Source organism: Nicotiana tabacum, chromosome 5 (assembly GCF_000715075.1).
Source record: "Nicotiana tabacum cultivar K326 chromosome 5, ASM71507v2, whole genome shotgun sequence".
Classification (NCBI taxonomy): Eukaryota; Viridiplantae; Streptophyta; class Magnoliopsida; order Solanales; family Solanaceae; genus Nicotiana; species Nicotiana tabacum.
Window position 1 is genome coordinate 163,667,862 of NC_134084.1, and position 11,801 is coordinate 163,679,662.

Genomic DNA, 11,801 nt, shown 5'->3' on the forward strand with positions numbered 1-11,801 from the left:
TAGCATTAGCATGCCCAGTTGCCGCCGTTTCTTCGCTATCGTCGCGCAGTCCGTCTGAGGTCGTCGTCGGGTTGTGCTCGTGGCTTCCGGTCTGATATCGTTGAGTTTGACATCGAGGTTCCGTCATTGGAGAGGTTTCCGATAGTGGTCGGGACAGTTTGGTTGTTGTTCTCGCTTCAAACAGGTGCATACACATTTCCAAACTTGTTATATTTGCTGATGATTGTGAATTGCTATATTTGATAATTAACTCCGTATGGTATTGAAATTTGGCCGTGAATGTCTTTTCCGTTGTTTCGTTATTTTAAGTAGCTATTTGACATTTTGTTTCTTCATGTTTAAATTGTTGTTATCCAAATATTTGTCGTAATAGAGGTTTGCATGAAAGGTGTTAATTATTTAGTTTGTCTTAATAGTTGTTTATACATGTGGTAGTAATGTTGAAATTATAGTAGCAATTTTAATTCCGCGGAAAAATACTCGCTTCATCAAATAGGTTCAATCTATAACCTATGACCTCGCAAAGTAGCAAAGAATGTAGTTATTTTAGCCTTATCCTTTTTTTTCTTTTGAAAAAAAAAATAAACAAATAATAAATAAAAAAATAAAAAAAACGAGACAAGCTTCACCAAAAAATAAAAAATGTGCAGATTGCGGAGCCCTCACAAAATGATGTATTAAATACTTAGATTCCGGGATAGGCCGTTTTAGCAAATTTCACGGCCCTACCCAAAATAATAATGCGCTAGTTGCTTTAGGCGCGCCTTTAATAATATTATCTCCTTAAATTCGGGTGTGCATTTCATGCGACCCAAATCCAAATCCTAAAACATTGAATAAAAATATGTTCCGGATCGTGGGTGCATTTCATGTGACGCGGTCCGAAGACATGTTTTAAGCGATGTTCACATTCCTTAATAATAATAATTATGAAAGCGGTAAAAAGTTAAAATTTGCACATAAGTTCATATTTGTATAAAATCAGATAATCAAGCCGAATATAACAGTTGAGCGACCGTGCTAGAACCACAGAACTCGGGAATGCCTAACACCTTCTCCCGGGTTAACAGAATTCCTTATCCGGATTTCTGGTACGCAGACTGTAATATGGAGTCATTCATTTCCTCGATTCGGGATTAAAATTGGTGACTTGGGACACCCTAAATCTCCCAAGTGGCGACTCTGAAATAAATAAACCAATCCCGTTTCGATTGTCCTTTAATTGGAAAAAACTCCCTCGCGCCCCTCGGGTGCGGAAAAAGGAGGTGTGACACCCAGCATTCTTCAAACCAAAAGGCATGAACCTGTAGCAATAGGTGCCCCAGGGTGTGGTGAAGGTTGTCTTTTCCGCATCTTCTTCATCCATCAAAACCTGATGGTACCCAGCATAACAATCCACGAAAGATTGTATCTCATGTTTGGCACAATTGTCAACAAGGATGTGGATGTTTGGCAAAGGGAAGTTGTCTTTGGGACTTGCTTTGTTCAGATCTCGATAGTCAACACACACTCGATTTTCCCCATCTTTCTTTGGCACGGGAACCACATTAGCCAGCCATGTGGTGTATCGAACCACTCAGATCACCCCCGCCTTCAACTGTTTTGTGACCTCTTCTTTGATCTTGTCACTGATATCAGTTTTGAACTTCCTTTTTTTTTGTTGTACAGGGGGGTAATTGGGGTAAGTCGGCAACTTATGGACCACAAAATCAACACGTAGTCCTAGCATATCATCGTAGGACCAAGCAAACACATCTTTGAATTTAAACAAAAGCTGGATCAATGCATCCCTGGTTCTTTCATCCGTGTGAATGCTTATCATGGTTTCTTGGACCTCTTCCGAACTACTCAAATTAACTGACTCGGTTTCATTTAAGTTTGGCTTAGGTTTATTCTCAAATTGTTCCAATTCTCGATTTATCTCCCTAAAAGCCTCTTCCTCATCATATTCCGGTTCTTGATTCATTTTTTCACAATTAGACAGCGCGTTTGGATCTGGGTATGAAGTCCATGAGCATGTCATGTTATTTAAAGCCACATTATTAGAACTGAAAGAAAAAATAAGAAAAAGTAACAAAAATTAGAAAGAATAAATAGACAGATTCATGAACGATGAAATATTGATTTCATTTCATTGAATTTTGAAGATGTCAGGGTTTACATTGGAATTTAAAGACAGAAAACTAAAGAAAACATCCGAGTTACACACTGGAATAACTCATGATGTAGAAAAGGTAGCAAGACTGGACTACAGGATTCCCGCCTGACTGGGAACAGAGTAGCCTTCCAGTTTTGCAATTTGTCATTGGGCCCTATATACAGTACCTCAAGGGTGCTTGAGCCTTCTCCCGGCTGGACCATGTGGGTTTCATACAATATCTGCCTTATAGCTTCACATATTTCTTCAATTTCTTCGGCCCTAAAGGCTTCATCTTCCTCTATTATGTACTTGGGCTTGACGAATGTTTCGAACAGATGCGAGATTGGATGAGACAAGACCCAACCGTTTCTCTTTCGCTCATTTGCCCATGTTTTATCAGCTGGCGTGGCTTGAAAACCCACACCAAAGAACTTCTAACTAGCAGCCAGAGTGATAGGTTCTATGATACCTTGTAATGATGTCCCGAGCCCCTTCCCGAGCTTATAACCATGCCCGATCATTTCCATGGCAACCATAATTGACGCATTTGAGAGAAAAGGTTGAGGACACAGGCTTCCTTCTTCACATTGGTCTGTGACCACAACCTCGAAAGCTTGATAGACTATTTGTTCGCTACCTTCCCTAGCTTCCAAACATGGGACTGACGGGTCCCGATAAATTAATTGCTCGTCCTCTTCGTGGACTACAATCTCCTGATCTTCATATTCAAATTTCACCATCTAGTGGAGAGTGGAAGGTACGGCCCCTGCCGCATGAATCCAGGGCCTTCCCAAGAGGAAATTATAAGAAGTGTCCATGTCTAGGACTTCAAATGTCACCTCGAAATCCACAAGACCAATAGTCAAAATCAAATCAATCTCGCCTATGGTGTCTCTCTTGATGCCATCAAAGGCACGTACACAGACATTGTTGGGCCTAATTCTCCCAGTCCCAATCTCTATTCTTTGCAAAGTTGAGAGAGGGCAGATATTAACTCCGGATCCGCCATCCAGCATGACTCTTTTCACATAGTACCCCTCGCATTTAACTGTCAGATGAAGGCTTTGTTGTAGGCAGCCCCTTTCGGGGGTAGAGCATTCTTGCTAATTGAGATCTGGTTAACTGCGAAGAATCTTTCTGCCATTCTTTCCAGTTGTTCAACGGTAGTTTTAATCGGAACATAAGCTTCATTGAGGGTCTTTATCAACACTTTCTGATGCTCGGTTGAGTTTACCAGTAGAGATAGGAGTGAGACTTGTAAAGGATACTTTCGGAGTTGGTCTATTACCTCATAGTTCGTGGTTTTTTTTTACGGAAGAATTCTTCGGCCTCCTCAGCACTGACGGGCTTCTTCGGTGGGAAACACTTCTTCTTGGCTTTGTTCAAATCCTCCAAGTTAAGGTATTTCTCAGCTGTGTTAATTTCATTTGCTTCTCCTAAGACCTATTTTCCCTTGTAGGTTACTACCTCCTTGTCATAATTCCATGGGACGACAGTAGGGTCTGTCATGGGCTTCTGTAGTGCGCGGTCAATAACCACGGGCTAATTCAGACTTGGTGAAATTACTGGCCGCCGTACCACATAGGTCCCTTTAGGAACGTACATCTTAGGTCCCTTGTTTAGGTCAAACATTTTGGAGGGCTCAATGTCATTTGTTCTTTCCTGTGACCCCGGGGAACATAAAGAATGGCATCTTTTGGGGGTGCTGCCCCAGTTTTGGTTTCCACTATCTTTTCGGCACTCTGAGGGGTGGATTTACTTTTCTTTTCCCTTATCTTGCTTTGCAGCAGCCTTTGGTTTCTTTTTGAAATCAGCGATGGCAATGATGGCTTTCAAAGTGGGATCAAACTCCTTATCTACTCAAATTATCCCAATAACTGGCCTATTGTTGTGATTCGGTAATGGCTTGTTGGTCACATTAGGGATTTCTTCATCCTTTAGCACTATCCGTTTTTGCTCTATGAGATTTTCAATCACCCTTTTTAGAGTCCAACAGTCTTCAATATCTTGTCTTTCTACCCCAGAATGATAGGCACATCGGGTACCGGGTTGGTAGGAAGGTGACTCTGGTTTTTGTCTATTCGGGGGTACAGGTTGTAGCAAACTCATTTGGACCAGTTTAGGGAAAAGGCTAGAGTATGATTCAGCTATAGGCATGAGGATTGTTTTCCTGGGTGGCTCCCGGGCATGGGCATTGTAGGGGAAGTTATTTTGTGGAGGTCGGGGATTATACTGAGCTTGGTGAGGAGGGTTATTTATAGGGGGTGGAGCTCTGTTTTGGTTAAACTATTGCTGAGGCAAAGCGTATGGCTGGGCATTCATCACCGCGTAAGGCTGGGGGGCTATAGTATAAGCGACATCCTGGTGGGGATAATGATGTTGTGGTGCGCTTGGAGGGAAGTAACCTTTGGGTGGACGAGGGTTTCTCAGACCTGAAGCCGCCATCGCCACTTTTTCCTTCTTTTTTTTGTTCGCTACACCTCCGGACCCACTTTGAATTGCTTGGGACATAGCTATTATGGCAGATTGGTTCAATATATGCACTGTTTTCAGACTATTCTTGACCATCTCACCAATCTTGATGGCCTCAGCAAATGGTTTCCCCATTGTAGACATCATATTCTGAAGTAGTCAGCCTCATGGGCTTGTAGAAAAACACTCACAATTTTTGTCTCATCCATTAGGAGCTTGACCCTGGCCGTTTTTTCGTGCCATTTAACAGCATATTTTCTGAAACTTTCTGATGACTTTTTCTTGAGATTCGACAGAGAATTCCTATCGGGAGCTATGTCTATGTTATACTGAAACTGCCTGACAAAATCTCGAGCCAGATCATCGCAAATGTGCCAACGAGATATGTCTTGATCCATATACCACTCGGATGCAATGCCTACTAGACTCTCTCCAAAATAAGCCATGAGAAGGACCTCTTTTCCACCTGCCCCTCTCAGTTGATTTCAATTCCTCTTGAGGTAAGCTATGGGGTCCTCACACCCATCGTACTTCTCGAACTTGGGAGTTTTAAAACCCAGGGGTAGGTGGACATATGGGAACATACACAAATCAGCATAGGATACGCTCTTTTGACCACTTAAACCTTGTATACTCATAAGGCTCTGTTCTATATTCCTCATCTTCCGAGTGATTTCTTCCTACTCGGGGTTCTTTGTAGCCTTCTCTGCCCCGCGGTAAACTCGTACCAAGAATGTTGAGGGTATGAATTGGTGGTGAAATGGGTAGGTTATGGTGGAAAAGATGGTACTTGGAAAGTGAAAGATGATGGATCAAATCTTGGCCTAGGCATAGTTGGTTGTACCCCAGCCAAGGTTGGTGGTGGGGTAAATATGTTAGAGGCCACTCCCGAAACCACCTGGGGCGAACCTCAGAAGGTGTTCCGGTCAACTGAGCTGAGATGGTGGGGTATCCAAGTGGGGTATTTGGGTAATTTATTAGGACGTTGGAATTTCCACTTGCTCTGGGAAGTAGCTCGGGGAAACCTGGTATGGCACTTGGCAGCTCTCTACCATTGGACTAGGCGTCCCACATTTCCAGCACGCGGAGGCGTAGTGCCCTGTTCTCTTCAGCTGCTGCTGACTCTGAGGTTGGGATAACCTATAGAGGGCTATCCTCTGGGATGGGAATTGTTTGTGGATGACCTTCTTATGACATTTCTACACTGCCCTTGGATCTTGTAAAGTACGGGTGTGAAGCCAGGTTACCATGAAACCAACCATCTTAGAACAGAACCTATACTCAACGGTAGGCACAACAAAGCGGTTTAGTTTGAAGCAATTAACACTCAGGGAATCGCAGATTGGGGGTGTGATGTATTTCTATATGTTTTGCAACGATTGTATGTCTCATCCTGGCTTTCGTTTACCTCCCCGCTTTTTTCTCTCTCTCTCTTCTGCACTCTCTTACTGTTTTCTTTCTTGTTCTCATTCTCTTTTTCTTGTTTTCTCTTTTTTTTTTCTTTTTTTCTTTTTGGTTTTCTCTTTTCCATATTTTCTCTCTTATTTGAGTTATTTAAAAACCATAATCGGATCCGATGGGGATTGCCTATGTATCACAACGCCGCGTGAATCAGATCATTATGTAGTTCAAGGAATAAATGCGAAATAAACAAATATTTTTTTTGGGTTTTTTCAAATTTTCATTAAAGCAAAACTTCTAATTTTTCTCTATTACTAAGACTCGATCCTACATACTTAAGAATTGAAAAATTAAACAGACTCAAAACATACTGAACAAAAATACAGAATCGAAAAGGGAAAATAGTCAGGAGTACATAAGTGCCTCCAATCCTACCCTAGGGACACCAGCTGGTCTTGTTGCAGGCCTACGTGCCATATCATCCTAGAGGCGGTAAAGATCATCCATTATTTGGCAAACGAAGATCATTATCGTTGTGAAGAACATGGACCTGGTCATGACCTCGCATTCGTTGCACTTCATCACAATGTAGTCGGCGATTCTTCTAACCCTTTCTATGATGATGCCCTTTTCTTGCAACAAACGCTCAATCTACTAAGATCTACCTGGGTGGCTGTATGATTCTGTTCTTGCAAATGTTGTAGGTCTCCTTCTAGCTGTGCCATCAAAGCGTAGCAATGTTCTCTCTCGATTTGAAGCTCTTGGCTTGTTTAGCCATCTCATTCTCGAGGGTAGTTAGCTTTTTCTTCAGGTTTGTGACTTCTCCATTGTATTTTCTTTTTAGTTGTCGAACAAACTCTGACCGTCCCTTGGCGTTCTTTGCCAACTGTGTCCGAGATCTCGCCAAACTGCCTTCGAATTTTTCTAAATCATCCTCGTACTCACATATTTTCTTCCTAAGGCCATTAATGAGTCTTTCATCTGCTCGGCTTCTTTCCGGATTCTCAACAGTTATCTTCATCCTTTGGATCTGGGCCTGGAGGACTTCATTTTCCTGCCTGCAACCTGTTAACCTAAACCTTCAACTCCTTCACGGACTCCTTGGAAGCCCCCGTCTTCCTCATCTTCTTGTCCTCCTTATCAAGCTCCTTGAGAGCTTTCCCATGAGAATCCACAGCGTCCGTAAGAACTTTCTGACATTCAAGGATTTTCTTCTGTTGTCTAGAATATCCTTGAAGGCGTCCTTAATAGACCGTGGGACCTGTGGAGGCGGATGTACCGACTGAGCTACCACTATAAAAGTAAGGACATACAACTTAGAGTAAGTTGTCTGCATCCAGTTGTTGATGCTGAAAAGGGCCTGGCTCAGACGGTGGGCAGTCACTGGGTGGGCCGGGGTAGAGGGTATGTCTGGAACTGCTAAAGTGTATGGACTAGGGGGCAAGTCTGCTGAGGTGGAAGAAGGCTGAGTAGGAGCCACTACCACTACTGGCTCTTCAGACTGGCCAGTTGAAGCAGTGGCTATTCCCTTATAGTTCTTGCTTTTTGGGTTGTCATCACCCTGCATGCTGTACCATGAGAACGGGGCCTTTGCTTTCACTTTGATATCAAATGGCCGCTTCTCTACCTTTAAGTCCCTGAAGTACATGGTTAAGAAGATGGGGAAAGTGTAGTTTCTGTCACCTTCACTAACTACCTGCATAATCACCTGAGACATCACATTCCCGAGGTTAATCGGGTATCCCGCCATAATTGATGCTATCAGTACTGCCCGGTGAAGAGGGAGTGAGTTTTCATGGGTCGTGGGGTCCAATCTGCTGCACACGAATGTTTCCCACCCCTTAACCTCGAAATTCAAACTTCTTCTTAAGATCTTCACTCCCGTATTCAACCAATCGGGGGTGGTAACTGGGATTGCCAGATACTGTTCCAACCAAGGACGGACCTCCTCACCTAATTCCATCTTTTCCAGATATTGTGCTTCATCCTCTTCATCGAAGCCCAAGTAGTCATTTATTGATTTCCCATCAAATAGTACTTTTAAATTCAGCACCTTGGTCACTTTGGTGCCCTTTTTGATGTGGGCAACATTGGTGTAGAATTCCTTGACCAGGTGCTCGTTTGCATCCTCACGGGTGTTTAGGAAGTACTCTCAGCCCACTCTCACTCTAAATTGTCTTGTCACATTGGGGTTGTGAGGCAAGAGGTCTCTATCCACAAAACTCCGCTTCGTAATCAATTTCCTCACAGGCCACCATTCTCTAAACTTATGATAGGCCACCTCACTCATAAAGAGGTCTTGCCATACCTCCGGGTTTCTAGTTCGTTCTACCCCGCCAACTTGAGGCTCACCCCCTTCCACTTCTTCCCCGTCATCTGGTACTGCACCCTCTCCAGATAATGAAGATGTGGCAGAGGTAGAGTACTCATTTCCACTACCGGTAGCTGAGCCCTTAGACGACTCAGAAGAAACTCGCACTGAAGCTTGGGTAGTGGGAGAAGCTGGATGTGAAGGTGTATCTCTCAACCTGTGTCTCTACGGCTAGTCTTCAATGTATTCTGGCATGGAGTCTGAAGATATATCCCGAGAGGGCTTATACTCACTCCCCGAATGATCAATAGCTCTATCTGTAGTTTTGATGATTTTCCTTGCGTTCTTGATGTTTTGACGGGCTTGTGGGGTCAGTCTTATCGTGTTCTTGCCTTTACCACCCCGGGACGACTCTCCTCTACCTGCTTGTTTAGCACCCTTGCCTATTTGTTTCACCATTGTCTGCAAATAAACTCAATCATGCTTTGTTAATATCAGTAGAAGTAATGAAGTTAAAAGTTGCAAGAAAGAAAATGTTGCAGACAGTATCAATTGTTGAAGAGTACGGACCACACAAATTGTAGTGCGGCCGCACAGAGGCCAATGCAAACCGCACAAAATAGCACCGCAGTCCACATAGAGGTGGGGTTTAGACTACCCACTCTCTGAATAAATGCACCGCGGACCGCATAAAATGGTAATACGCTCCGCATTGAGGCACCACGGACCGCACAAAATGCAATGCGGATGTGGTCCTCAATGAACAAGTTTCAGAACATTCTTCAATGCGGTTTGCACAAAATGCTATTGCGAACCGCACAAGGGCACCGCGGACCGCACAAATTCCACTGCGGTCCGCACTGAGTGCCCAGTTGCAGCACTAACCTAGGGTTCATGATATTTTAATTTTAAGTCCAATTTTATACCTAATAAAGGGTCCCTAAGTGTTTGCCCAATGTATTAACTACCTAATATAACCTCAAAACAATAATTAACTAACCTAATCTACATTACTGAAATAAATACGGGTAGGGCAAAAAGAAGAAATAAGGAAAACCAAAATTAGAAGAAAATAACAAAATCAAGAAATTAAAAAGAAGTTAAAGTTACCAGATGTGAGAAGTACTGAAGATTAATCAAGGCTAGGCAGATGAATTACGAGCAAGAAGGAAGATGAACAGTGAAATTTTGAGTTTTGAGAGTGAAAAGTTCGAAAAGTGTAAAAGGAGGACCTCAGACCCTATTTATAGAAAAGGTCCTGGGGCCCAGCTTACCAACCCAATGCGGACCACACAAAATGCAGTGCGGTCCGCACTACACGGTGTTATGCAAGTTTTAGAAGGCAACCACTGCAGTCCGCACAAATTACTATTGCGGCCGCAGTGGTCCACCGTGGACCGCACAAAATGTAATGCGGCTGCGGTGGCAAACTTCAGAGAGCTAGTTGTTTTATCCATCATCAGTGCGGTCCGCACTGAGTTTTGTGCCCCCGCACTAAGTTCTTTGTGTCCGCACAAAATGTAGTGCGGTCCGCATTGCAAACTTCAGAGACTCGACAATTTTTTTCCACTTTGTCCTGCATGCATCAACACACACTTGTAACATCTCACAACCAGTCAGTCCAAAAATAAATCCTATACTACAATGAAAATCAAAGAAAAATAAGAAGAAGAACACATGGGTTGCCTCTTAAGAAGCGCCTGATTTAACGTTGCGGCACGACGCAGGTTACCATCAAATCATTTGAGATGAAGACGTGTCACCACGTGGCTGTCATCAATTTTTCCCAAGTAGTGTTTGACCCTATGCCCATTCACTCTAAAATCTTCACCGTTTTTGTTCTTTAAATCAAGTGCACCAAACGGGGTCACACACACCACTTCAAAAGGCCCACTCCATTTTGACTTAAGCTTTTTTGGAAACAGACGTAACTGAGAGTTGGACAAGAGAACCAAATCACCCGCTTTGAACTCCTTGCTACAAGCATATTTATCATGAAGGTACTTCATCTTATGCTTATACAAGGACGAACTGGAGTAGGCATGGAATCAGAATTCATCAAGTTCATTAAGCTGCTCCACACGAAGATTGGCTGCAACATCCCAGTCAAGATTTAGCTTCCTCAAAGCCCACATGGCCTTGTGCTCTAACTCAATCGGTAGATGGAAAGCTTTCCCAAACACCAATCGATACGGAGACATACCAATCGGAGTCTTATAAGAAGTCCTATAAGCCCATAGAGGTCATCCAACTTCTTTGACCAATGGGTCATATTAGCATTGATAGTCTTTGACAATATGCTCTTGATTTCCCTATTGGAGACTTCAACTTAGTCACTCGCTTGAGGATGATAGGAAGTAGAAACCTTGTGATTGACACCATACTTAGAAAGTAAAGTGTCAAAAGCTCTATTGCGAAAATGAGACCCCCCCAAATAACTTATGATTGCACGAGGAGTACCAAACCTTGTAAAAATGCTCTTTTTGAGAAATGCAACAACACTCCGGGCCTCATTGTTGGGCAAAGCCACGGCTTCAACCCACTTTGAAACATAGTCCACCGCCACAGTAATGTATGTGTTCCCACACGAGCTAACAAACGGGCCCATAAAATCAATACCCCATACATCAAAAATATCAACCTCAAGAATGGTATTGAGAGGTATCACATCTTTCTTCAAAATTCCACCCGCTCTTTGGCATTCATCACACCTCTTCACTAGTTCATTTGCATCTTTGTACAAAGTTGGCCAATAAAACCCACAAATAAGAGGGTGTTTGGATTGGCTTATAAAAAGTAGCTTTTAAGCTAAAAGCCAAAAGCCATAAGTTAGTAATACCCAACTTTTGGCTTTTGGCTTATTTAGTACTTTTTATGCCTAAAAGTAAGTGCTTTTAAGCACTTTTTATCATTTCCAAACACCACACAAACTAAAAAAGTGCTTAAAAGCCAATAAGCACTTAAAATAAGCCAATCCAAACACCCTCTAAGAACTTTGGAAGTCATCCTCGCCCCGCCATGATGGCCACCATAGGGAGAGGAATGACAAGCCTCCAAGATACTCAATTTCTCTTCCTCTAGGACACACCTTTGGATCACACCATCCGTGCAAATCTTGAACAAATACGGCTAATCCCAATAGAAATCCAAACTATCCCGCTTGAGCTTCTTCCTTTGGTTAGAAGAGAGCTCACGCGGGATTATACCAGTCACAAGGAAATTAGCAACATCCGCAAACCAATGGCATACCATTCATCGACACCGAAAGGAGTTGTTCATCAAGAAATGAAACATTGATCTCTAGGCCATCACGAGGCCTCCCCTCCTCCTCCAACCGGGACAAGTGGTCTGCCACTTGGTTCTCACTACACTTCCGGTCCACAATCTTCAAATCAAACTCTTGAAGTAACAAGACCCATCGTATCAGTCTAGCTTTGGAATCCTTCTTCATCATCAAGTACCGGAGTGTGGCATGGT